Genomic DNA, 12,463 nt, shown 5'->3' with positions numbered 1-12,463 from the left:
GGAATGCTTGCAGATCAATTTAGCACATTTCAAACGCCGAACTTACCATTTTCGTAGCAACTGCTGGTGGTAAGATTACCTTGAGATGTTGGTATTTGCATTAATTGAACAAAAAAGCTTGCAGCACCCGCTCTCACACGTTCCAAAGAATACTGTGTGCGAACAGTGCCCCGTCCCAGTGCACGAAGTTCATCTTCAAATGCCAGTCACCAGGCTCGAGCATGATGGAACTACTACTTGAATGCCTAACGCCAGTTTCAAATTGCCCTTTGCCGGAGGTATTGTTTACAGAGCAGATCAACAATAAAAACAAAAACAAAACTCAGGCGCAAGTAAAAGTTTCAGTCATCGCTATCATTCCGAAACCGCATCTTTGTGAACCCATCGTCGACTCACTTCGTGTGGTTCTGTCACGCAGTGGAACGGTGCTCACACACACAAGTGGACGGGGCACCGCGGGCATGACCTGAACAGGTATGACACTTGATATGACTTCATTTTCACGTTGAGTTTGCCTGTCACCGAATAGTCAGCAAACAGATGTTGATGCGAGTCATATTTTCTTCATCTCTTCGGGGCGCGAACAAACCATTCCATTGTCAACCAACCGGTTAGACTTACGTCTATTCAATCCAACATTCAATCGTGTAGAAAAATCTACATATGGGTGCATAAAATATTTACTATTATCAAACACTAGTCGGTTAGTTAGGAGGGATACAGGTATCGAGCAGCAAATACAAATCAATGAACATTCTGCGTCATCTGTGAGGTGGCATCAATCATTCGCGTGTATTTGCGAAATTGAGATTTTCTTGCTATTCATTCACAGTAAAAGCGAATCACATTTCAATTTTGCAATCCCGAGAAGCATGTTGCTGTAGGATGACCATTGAAGCAACTGATAACGAGGTTATGGAATTTTCAGACGGCTATTTTAATCTGTTCATGTCAGCTGGAGCGTGATTGTGACAGGTTAACCTCTCCTGATAAAATTTATTGAAATGCATGAATGAAATTTGAAAGCTAAAAGTAAAAATCTTTGAAAAATTACAGATGAATGCAAATAATAAAACAGTGTTTTGGGAAAATCTACTTCTAGCACTCAACCGAAATCAACCAAAATCATGAATGTTGTTTTCCGACAGAATCATGACCTATGACTCATGATATCATGATGTCAACCCCGAATGTCATGAGCTATGAAAAGCGTTTTCAAGAATGTGACTCATGGCTATTATAAGCGTAACACATCGCTGTCGCATGGACTCATAGAATCATGAGTTATGACTCATGATACCATGGGTTGGACTCTGAATATCATGAGCTACTCAGAGCGTTTTTATAAATACGACTCATGACTGTTAAAAACGTAACACATATCTGTCAAACTGTGCGCCGGTATATTCATTGATTGCAAGTTTAGAAACCGTGATTAATACCGTAGGTGGACTAGCGTATTTCATGTGCAAAACAAGGTTTTCGCGAGTGAACGTGTTGATAAAACATAAGACGAGTGTCCGGTTGCATAAATTTACTCAACACAGTATTATCAAGTGCGGTTGAAACTGAAACAACTGTGGTAGAGAACATACGATTGCTGCTAGAATTGATGAATAAGAAGCTGTGCGGCGAGTGTCATCTGCCTATTAATGATTTGAAACCAGTGCCCTTTTGTCACATCGGCTAGCAATGTTGTGAAATAAACGGTCGTGCCCACAAGGATTCGCACAAAGGAAGGCAATGCTTATTTGTCCCGCCTGTAAAGATAAATTAGGCGGTAGAAGAATTCGTGCCTATTTTGCCGAAAACGAACGCTGTTCAATTTAAACAGCTGTGTGTGTACGTAATTCTGCAAGCCGCGGCAGTAACTCGATCGATTTGAATGATCTTTCGGTTGCATCTATCACCCCCGCTCCCCAATCAGTTAGGTGGCGGTTGTATTCGCTTCGCATGAACTGTAAACCGCAGATTGGTGAAATACCTGTGTGTTCTCCAACCAGGTTTTCTGACAAATTTCGCTAGCGGAAATTTGGAACTGTAAACTATCTTGACACATCACTGAAGTTGAGCATAATAAAGACTTGTTTTTTTAACGTAGAACTACATTTCTCAGGAAGATCGGCTACATTGGGGTGAAAATGAAAATATAAAAACGGAAAAGGGGACAAAATTTGTGTTTTCACATGCTTATAAGCCGCTCAGTTTCCAACGCATTCCCGTCGTTTTTGTAGCAATCAATTGAAAATTATCCACGCATGAGCTCCCAAATACAGACGATTGTAATTTGATTATTTGAACTATTGTAGGTAGCGAACGGCTTCGGCAGTGGTTAAGATTGCTGCAGAAAACCTGCCGAAGCCTTTCGCTACCCTACTATTGAAAATTGTTATTGAAAAGTGTTAAAATAACAAGAATTAAAACAAAATTTATTAAAAAGTCTTAAAAAAGCAATCAGTTTACTAGTGAAGGATGGGTGCTAACTATGTAGCAGCGGGCAGCAGCGATAGCGAGTGCCAGTAGCGGTGGTAGTAGCAGCGTCAGCGGTAAGTGTAACGGTATTACCTTTTCTAGTAAAAAGCTGCTTAAGTGCGGTAGCGACAATTCCTCCAGTAAAAAACTGCCGTATTTTGGATACAAACGGGGGTGTTGGCAATCAAAATCTGTCTGTCGTCAAATTTTTAGTCCGAAAACAGCTTTTAATGTCAGGAATAGCACAGAGATGGGATCAGCATCATATCCTAAATTGAATTAAAAAACTAATTGTCTTTTTAAGGATGAACTAAATAGTCAATTGAAGAGTTAAAATTTTGTCGTTCATACATTACACCTTAATCAAAATGTTGGTGTGCCTCGATATAGACGATTGTAAATTCGATATGATCTTTATGTCTAAGTACGAGTTCGAAATTTAAGTGTGCACCAAGGAACAAATAACTGAGTGACCAACTTTTTTATAAGTAGACCCTGTTGATGTTTTCCACAATAATGCGAAGGAGCCCAGTTTAGAGTAACCATCAACGTCAAACAATAGTTCTTCTTCAGGATGTCCATGATGTTCAACATATTGCTTTCTGAGAGAATTTGAGGCGACATTTTGATGACAACTTATAAACATTTAAGCATCTGATAGGAACAGCTTTTACTACATTTATACAGTTTACCTAACTATAATCGATCCGCTGCATCACGCCACGCCATTCCGATGCGTCTTGAAACAATTATTTTTGGCTGATCGTGCTCGCGAGTAGGGGAGTGCACGCGAATAAGATCGTAAATAGGAGTGTGTATCCATGATTTCGGGAGCGAAGAAAACTCGCAAGTGTCAACACTCGGTGGTGTGAAATGAAGGAAGTGTGAAAGAACGAGAGACAGTTCGAATGGTGGAGGTACTCCCTTGTGTGTGTGATTTCGGTAGCGGTGAGAACACTACTTGGAGTATCGCATGCTTGTTTAGAGCGAGTTTAGCAACACTGGAGCATACAACCATTTGTAGTTAAAAAAAAACTTTAAAACAAGTTGTTTTCCTTCCTATATATATATATATATATATATATATATATATATATATATATATATATATATATATATATATATATATATATATATATATATATATATATATATATATATATATATATATATATATATATATATATATATATATATATATATATATATATATATATATATATATATATATATATATATATATATATATATATATATATATATATATATATATATATATATATATATATATATATATATATATATATGTTTTTTTTTTGTAAAAAGTAAAATATGTCGTGCATATTTCGAAGTATCGACAAGAAACGAAATCATTCGACGTAAGAATGTGACGGTCATAGCACATGTTCGTAAGTGATACAACTTGTAAGCACTTAGTGCCTAAAAACACATAGATGTTCGATCACTGGTGCTTCGTTAATTTTATTGCTTCAATAATTCGTAAATAATTCGGGCCCTTTACACGCAATGACAAGGTGACGGAAACTGGAATCGAAAGGCTTCTGGCATAATGATCGCTTAGACTGTTTGATTTATTAGTTCGATCCTCGTTAAATATTAATCATCAGAAAAGCTAGCGAACCGTTCCGATCGCAAAGAAAATGACGAATAAGAATAATGAAGAATAACATTTCCCGTTGATAAGGGTATTCTACTCGGATACAAACCGTTCATTACGATACGCTTTTACTTTTCAATTCGCATCGTTCGGTAGGTTTGTTACGGCATTACTTTGAATATGTTCGCAGTGAACTTAATGAGTGAATTTGGACACAATGATGGGAATATTAGGCGCCCTATAGATGGGTTTCATTATGAAATCTCGATTTGAGCAAGCCAGCGTTACGGACGAATGAACGATAGCTTTCCGGAAATTTAAGTTTGAATATTACAAAATTCATTTATACAAACAAAAAAATAATTTATTCATAAGAGCAAATACCCTCAAAAATGTTGATGTTGGAATGATGATTTTCCCGCATTTTTACAATGTTTTTGTTCAAATTCTATGTCATACCATGTTGCCACCAGGCGGAGTGTTGTGCGAAAGAAAAGAAAAGGAGGGGAAACACATGGAACACTTTTCTACTCTTTTGTCCCTTCCTTCAAGACACCAGTTTCAATAACATTCTAATCGTTAGATTGTTCGCTTCACCTTCGAGACATCAAGATAGTCTGGACTCATGGAAGCAAACATCAATTGACCTATTGGGATCTTTATTTTGTTTCTAATATATAGGAAAAGTAGCAACAGTTCGTGTCTACTCATGAAGTCTGTACCAGGTTTGCTCGCGCGTGATTAGTTCATTGTTCGTCGAAGTTCGACCTTGAAACTTTTCACCAATTTTCACTGCTGGACAATAAAGTAATAATGATAACTGAAGTATCACTAAATTATCCATCATTTTATCAATCCAACGAAATGCTGATTCTTTCCGACGTCACACCATGGTTTAGCTTCCTCAGAATGTACCCCAATATAGTGTGCTAAGACGTAGTTCTACGTCAAAAGACAAAAACAATGAAAACTCGTGCTGATAAATAAATGAACTGGTAAACATTTAGAAAAACTGGAAGATTTAGGCATTCAACTGGTTGCCTGAATCAATTGAAACGAAAAACTGGAAAAATCGAGTTTCTACCCGACCTTTGAGATTGGTTAAGTGACAAAATTGGTCCGATAATCCGTTTGAAATGCTTACAAAGTATTGAACAAAATGATAAAAAGTATTTTATTGAAGGTCCTAATAGAATGGAATTGAATATTGAGAATGGACTGTTTTTCCATTTGATTCTACTACAAAAAAAAAAATTTACGCGGATTCCGGAATTTACGCGGTTTTTTTTACGCGGATACCGGAATTTACGCAGCACGTATCCCCTGTGTAAAAGGCGACTTTAGTGTATAGCTTATCTACTATATAAAAATGGAATTCCGTAACGCTTGATCTTGATATTATTCCCTTCGTCTCTGAGGTGTACAGTAACTACACTGAAAAAACTGCGCACGCTCCATCCAAGTGTTTCATCAATTGGATATGAAAATGAGTCTGCATTGTTATTTGTAGAATTTTTTTCATCGCATTCATTCTTTTTCACTTTCGTTTCAAGTTGTCGCACACATCAACTTACATCCATGAGCCGCACTTCATTTACGTATGATTTCAACATCTCTTTCAAGTGGATTGCACTTGAATCTGCCCCACTGTTTCATCACAGTGATTATCATGTGCGAAACACTTTCAGATGATTTGTTTTGTTTTTATATGTCAAATGAAGTGCCGTTTGTTCTGAAAAGTAGAAAAATGGCGACAGATGTAAAGTCAGCGAGTGTCATACGGCTTAGAAGTTCGACGATTTTCCGGACTACACCTTTAAAATTTTTGCAAGGTTAGTGATTTATGTCACGTAAAAGTATCGAATTCTAATCTTATTTCGTCCTTCCAGCACATGATCATAGAGATTCTGAGAGATAGATGAGATGAAAACATCTTTACGCTAGAGGCAAGTATTTGTTTACAGCATCAATTATTTAATCTAAATTAATTTAATTATTTGTTACAGGCTTCTTCAACAGAAAAGGATAGTTTTTATTTTGTGATGAATTTTTATAGTAAAATTCCAATTTTATAAATAAAACAAAAGTTGCATTATATGCAATCATTCCCATGTACAACTGTTTTCATTTTGAAATCGAATAAAAATCATTCGAAGCTCGATAAACATTCTTCTGAGATTCAAATTTCAAACACTTCATGTTTATATGTCATAACACGAGAATTGAAAGTGTTTTCCTTTTGAAAATGAGGTGTTGCACGATAAATAATTCTTAAGTGTTTCACATATGAATTCTATATGTTTTGGCCAGTAGGGTGAATTCAAGTGCAAAACACTTTATAATGTCGTGTCGATTTCTTTCAGTGTACGTAAAAACATGCACAATTATGACTTTTTGTGCTGAATTTGCCTCTAAATCAAAATTTAAAGCGATGAAATATGATTCTTTTTTTATTAAAACGTTTGTCATTGTCCAGAAAAGATATTTGAAGAAAAATTTTTAGTATCTGATCACTAAAACTTGAGATATTATTCACAAAACTACGTAAAACATGCAAAATAATGACTTTTTTTGCTAAATTTGCCTCTAAATCAAAATTTAAAGCGATGACATATGATTCTTTTTTTATTTAAATGTTTGTCATTGTCCAGAAAAGAAATTTGAGGAAAAATTTTTAGTATCTGATCACTAAAACTTGAGATATTATTCACAAAACTACGTGAAACATGCAAAATAATGACTTTTTTTTGCTAAATTTGCCTCTAAATCAAAATTTAAAGCAATGGCATATGACTTTTTTTTTATTAAAATGTTTGTTATTGTGCAGAAAAGAAATTTGAGGAAAAAATTTTAGTAACTGATCACTAAAACTTGAGATATTATTCACAAAACTACGTAAAACATGCAAAATTATGACATTTTATGCATATTTCGTCTCTAAATCAAAATTCAAAGCGGTTATATGTGATTCTTTTTCCATAGAAATGTTAGTTGATGTTCAGGAAAAATATTTCAGGAAAAATAATAGGTATCTAATACTAAAATTTGAGATATTATTCTCAAAACTCCGTAAAACATGCATAATTATGACTTTTTATACGCAAATCGTCTCTAAATCTAAATCAAAATTCAATCATATGCCATGATTCTTTTTTCATCAAAGTTTTCGTTGATGTTCAGGAAAGATATTTGAGGAAAAATAACAGGTATCTGATTACTAAAACTCAAGTTATTATTCACAAAACTACGTGAAACATGCAAACTCATGATTTTTAATCTTGAACTTGCCTCTAAATCAAAATCTGTGATTTTTTTACATATAAGTGTTCGTTGAGGTTAGGGAAGTTATTTGAGGAAATTACATGGAAAATGGAAAACCATGATTTTTTTTTAATTTATTTCAATCAGGATTTCAAGCGAGATTGATTGGAAGAAAGACTACATTTCATTGGTTTGAACATCGATTGAGGGGCGACTTCAGCATTAAAACTCATGCTTTTTTAATTTCTACGTAGTTTTGTGAATTAAAGCACAATTGTTAGTTATCAGAAAACCTTCACTTCTTCTCAGACGGGTTTTCTTTGGACACTAACAAACCTTTTTCAATTTGAAAAAAAAAACATGTCATCTCTTTAGATTTCATTGTAGAGGAAAACTGAGCGAGGCTGGTCATGCTAATGCTCAATTCTTCTTACGTTAATTTCTTTCTTTAAAAAGAGACATGAAAAGAGGTTTTACTGTAAACGATTGTGGAATGGCCCGGTTTCGGGAAAATAGTCTAAAGTGGTATTTGACCAACAATTTCAATACTTCCGAAAGTGGAACTCCATACGTCATTTCGAAATTCCAAATGGTGACTTCAAGTTTACGTTCTGTGCGTTCTTAGAGTATTGATGTACAGTCCCTCTACAATTATGGGTCAGTTAACGTGTTGCCTAAATGTTGAAAAATGAATATATAATCAGAAATGTTATCAACTATGAATGTTTTACTTTCCATTTTTGTATTCTGATGTATACTTTCGATCGACAATTTGTTTCACTGCAGCTGATGCGTGTAAATCGGTTAAGAAGAAAAATTGTACTTGCTTAGCAAAAGACACAATTATGGGTCACTTTTGGCATTCAAGATCATTTAGTTTATAAAATCATCAAAATCCATCACGAAAGTTATTTTATTGTTGTGAAAGATTTATTATAAGTTATTTTATTAGGTCGTGATGTATTCTCATGCAAAAGTAATAAAAATAGCCAAAACATGGACTGACCCACAATTGTGCACCGCAAAACGTATCATTACTACAATTATGGGTGATTCACTCATTGCAACGAGCAGAATTATTGTTTTTAGTAACATTTTCATTTCAATCGTATGAATAGGGTTACAATTGAGTTATAAAAAATACCACTGCCAATGAAAATTGTTCGGTTTCATGAGAATGGACGTATTTGTGTAAAAGTGACCCATATTTGTAGCTGACCCATAATTGTGGAAGCACTGTAAACGATGCGAAATATTTTTGAAGTGAGATGTGCTAATGCATCAATGAAATATAAAAATTGATTCTAAATTTTGAAACCTTTGATCCCGAGCATCGCCGGGAACGTTCAACTAGTTCTCAATATTTACCAATCGTAGTGTTGATCAGTAAGGGGAAAAGCATCGGTTTTGGCCATAGTATGCTATGTATGAGAAATATTTGTCCTTCTTTCTCCGAAAAATATGTAATTGAATAATTTCAACGTGGAAATCGGATGAAATCGTCTATATTCTGCACTAACAATGAGTTTAAATAATCAAATTATGTTGTATTGTTAACATTTTTTCCAATCAAAAAACTTCTCTAGGCTCCTGTTTTGGCCTTAGCATTTCTAAGTTGGCCACTTGGGTCTCCTATTGTGGCCAATTCGCGAAAAAGTTGAAGTCACGCAACTTTATTTTATATTTTGACTTTATCATATAGATATGTTTTACTGGCAGAAAATCCTCGTTTTTAAACTAACCAAAGGGCCAGTATTGATAATAATCAAACTAAATAATGATATTATATTCACACATAGCTAGCAGGGTAAAGTCCTTCAAGTTAGAGTTTGTTTAAACTTAGTAGGATGTTTAATAACACTGACATCACAGCGTTGACCTATATTAGTTTTTCGTCTGTCATTGATCTACATTAAAAAGCTTCCTTTTTCACATGGAAACTATTTCGTATTATTTGCTAACATCAACTTCGGTAACTCAAGTGCCATATATTATAGTCAAGTTAAGGTTGAGAACCCGAAGCGTTAGTTTTGGTAAATACAAATGAAGTTACAGATTTGTAAATAATCTGAACAAACGGGGACTTTCTAATCCCAAAACAGGTTTGTACTGCATACATTTCATGTTTTGCATAAACACATAAACATCAATACGTTACCATGGTTTTGTTTACATATGGCCAATATCAGGATTATGAATCATGGAATTGCATTAATATGTGGCCAAGAATGGATCAATGAACGTTTTTGGAAGCTGTAGGTAATTTTGATATTGCCGAAAAAATCAAACCAAAATGTCTACTTTTTTATCCATGTGCTGTAGTAAGTTGTGCCTGATGCTGGTAACAAGATTTGTTATAGAAATGGGCAAATTTAAACAAAGTTATGCTCTATGGAAAATAGCTTGCAAACTACCCAAACGTTAGGCTGTTCAGTGAACAGGAGAAAGCATAGTGAGTTCCTTTGTTAAAACTAGAATTCGCATATTTATTTGCTTAAGTTTGTAATAGTTTTGTTGAATAGTATCAGCAGATTCAATAGGAGACTTCGAACTAGGAGTAATCTAAGATACTTTTTCACAATTATCAATTTTATTCTATCATGGCCAAAACTGGTGTATGGTCAAAACCGGCGCTTCTACCCTAGTCACTTTTATCTGACGCTAAATTTTGCTTGTTCGTGCATTTTATATCGTGTTCAATCCTCGTTTTTTTTTTTTAATTTTTTCCTAAAACTACAAATCATAAACAGAGAAGCAAAATAGCTATATAAATCCGTCGGAGGAGCAAAAACGTATAATTACACCTATGTAGTTCAGGGTGGTGTCGAGTCGATTCCTCATAAACTCCCATGTCAAACACGAAGGAAACGTCTGGTGGGTATGAGGGAAGATACATTAAAAAAAAGGTTCAGTCAACATAAATTAAGTCACGAATCGTAGGTACACAGTAGAGATGGTCGGGGTTCGGGTTTGAAAATGTCGGGTTCAGGTCGGGTTTGGGTATGAAAACCCGAAATCCGAGTATAAAATCTATGAAATCTCGGGTTCGGGTCGGGTTCGGGTTTCACAATTTCGGGTTCGGGTCGGGTTCGGGTTTCAAAGAAATGAAATTTTCGGGTTCGGGTCGGGTACGGGTTTGAAAATCATCAAACCCGACCATCTCTAGTACACAGTGTGACCACGAAAGTGGCAGTATCGATCGGTAAAAGCTAAAAACGAGCTTTCAAAAAGTGAGAGTTTTTGCAGTGAATCCGAGACATAGACGGTGGCACAGCACCGCACTCGCTGCCGCAAACCATAAATTAAACTATTAGCTGCACAGCCAGCTCTCAAGTCATCGGAAGCGCCCTACCCTGCATAGGCGGTAAAATGGCTGGATAGCACTGCTGTATATATGTAATACCAGCGAAGGTAAGGCCGCTAATGGTTTCACATCCCTATAAATAATCTAGGCCCTTGCTAGCCAGTTTTGGGACAGGAAAATGATTCGATTGCACAATCAAATGTCGACATTACACCGCGTCCATCATTCGTTATATTGCTTGCTGGCTGGTGATGGGTCCAAAAGTGGTAAGGGCGATTACAAAAGGGGGATTCTTTTTTCCACGCCCAGCTTACAGATACCAATCAGTGATTTCTATCCGGTTTGTTCCGATAGTGGGTAGAAACAAAAATGCATACAAGATTATCAGACACGATTTTTGTGCTGAAATATTGGTGCTTATTACGGGAGTCACTTCACGGTGAAATCAGAGTGAAGTGAATGAAGTCCTATTACGGGACTCACGTAAGTGAGAAAAACGTCGCAAAGTGACATCTGCCGTGGAATCTGGATTATTATGAGTGTCATATCAGTGAAGTGAGAACGGAAAAAGCGACGTTTCGCGTGGAATTATTTCACGACCATTTTGAACGATGGAATGTTCCACGAAGATGCCATAAGTCTTATAATTGATTGATTTGTGATCTAATGATAAATATTGGATTTGTTCTTTAGTAACGAAGCGAATCAGACCCGTAATAAGCACCTGTTTCCCAGCACAAAAATTTCCAAGTCCCAAAAAGTCGTTTTTTCCCGTTTTTTTAGATAACACCAGATCTTGACGTGTTCTGCACTTCTAAGACAATCGGCATCAAAAAAAATGTTTTTTTCGGTGTCGAAAATTTCCTGAACTAGTTTGCATTTTTTTCATCGGGCAAAAAAATGAAAAATTGACCGCTTCAAGGCACGGATCAAACTTTGACTCGTTTCGTTACTGAAGAATAAATCCAATATTTACCATTAGATCACAAATCAATCAACTTTAAAACTTATGGCAGCTTCGTGGAATCATTTCACCGTTCAAAATGGTCGTGAAATAATTCCACGCGAAACGTCGCTTTTTCCGTTCTCACTTCACTGATGTGACACTCATAATAACCCAGATTCCACGGCAGATGTCACTTCGCGACGTTTTTCTCACTTACGTGAGTCCTGTAATAGGATTTTGTTCACTTCACTCTGATTTCACCGTGAAGTGACTCCCGTGATAAGCACCTTTTAGTCCTATTCCCGATTCCACCTCAAGTGAGGTGACCAAATTCACCTCCGTGGAGTGAGATTGACAGTGAAGTGAAATTGAGAATAGGACAAGTGAAATGAGATTGTTTCCCAGCTCAAAAATCTCTAAGGCCCAGAAAGTCGTTTTTTCCGTTTTTTTAGATAACTCCAGATCTTGAAGTGTTCTACATTTCTAAAACATTCGGCATGAAAAACAATGTTTTTTTTTGGTATCGAAAATTTCCTGAAACAGTTTGCATTTTTTTCATCGGGCAAAAAAATGAAAATTTGACCGCTTTAAGGCACGGATCAAATTCTGATTCGTTTCGTTACTGAAGAATAAATCCAATATTTACCATCAGATCACAAATCAATCAACTTTACGACTTATGACATCTTCGTGGAATCATTTCACCGTTCAAAATGGTCGTGAAATAATTCCACGCGAATCGTCGCTTTTTCCGTTCTCACTTCGCTGATATGACACTCATAATAACCCAGATTCCGCGGCAGATGTCACTTTGCGACGTTTTTCTCACTTACGTGAGTCCCGTAATAGGATTTTGTTCACT

The 12,463-nt window shown here is 35.8% G+C and overlaps 1 protein-coding gene across 3 annotated transcripts in view; it reads right to left on the bottom strand.

Annotated features, from left to right (window-relative positions):
• Nucleotides 1-12,463, bottom strand: part of LOC129721102 (lissencephaly-1 homolog) — a 121,446-nt gene that overhangs the window by 50,668 nt on the left and 58,315 nt on the right. The window lies entirely within an intron of this gene.

This window comes from Wyeomyia smithii, chromosome 2 (genome assembly GCF_029784165.1).
Source record: "Wyeomyia smithii strain HCP4-BCI-WySm-NY-G18 chromosome 2, ASM2978416v1, whole genome shotgun sequence".
Classification (NCBI taxonomy): Eukaryota; Metazoa; Arthropoda; class Insecta; order Diptera; family Culicidae; genus Wyeomyia; species Wyeomyia smithii.
This window is presented reverse-complemented; position numbering and strand designations above follow the sequence as displayed.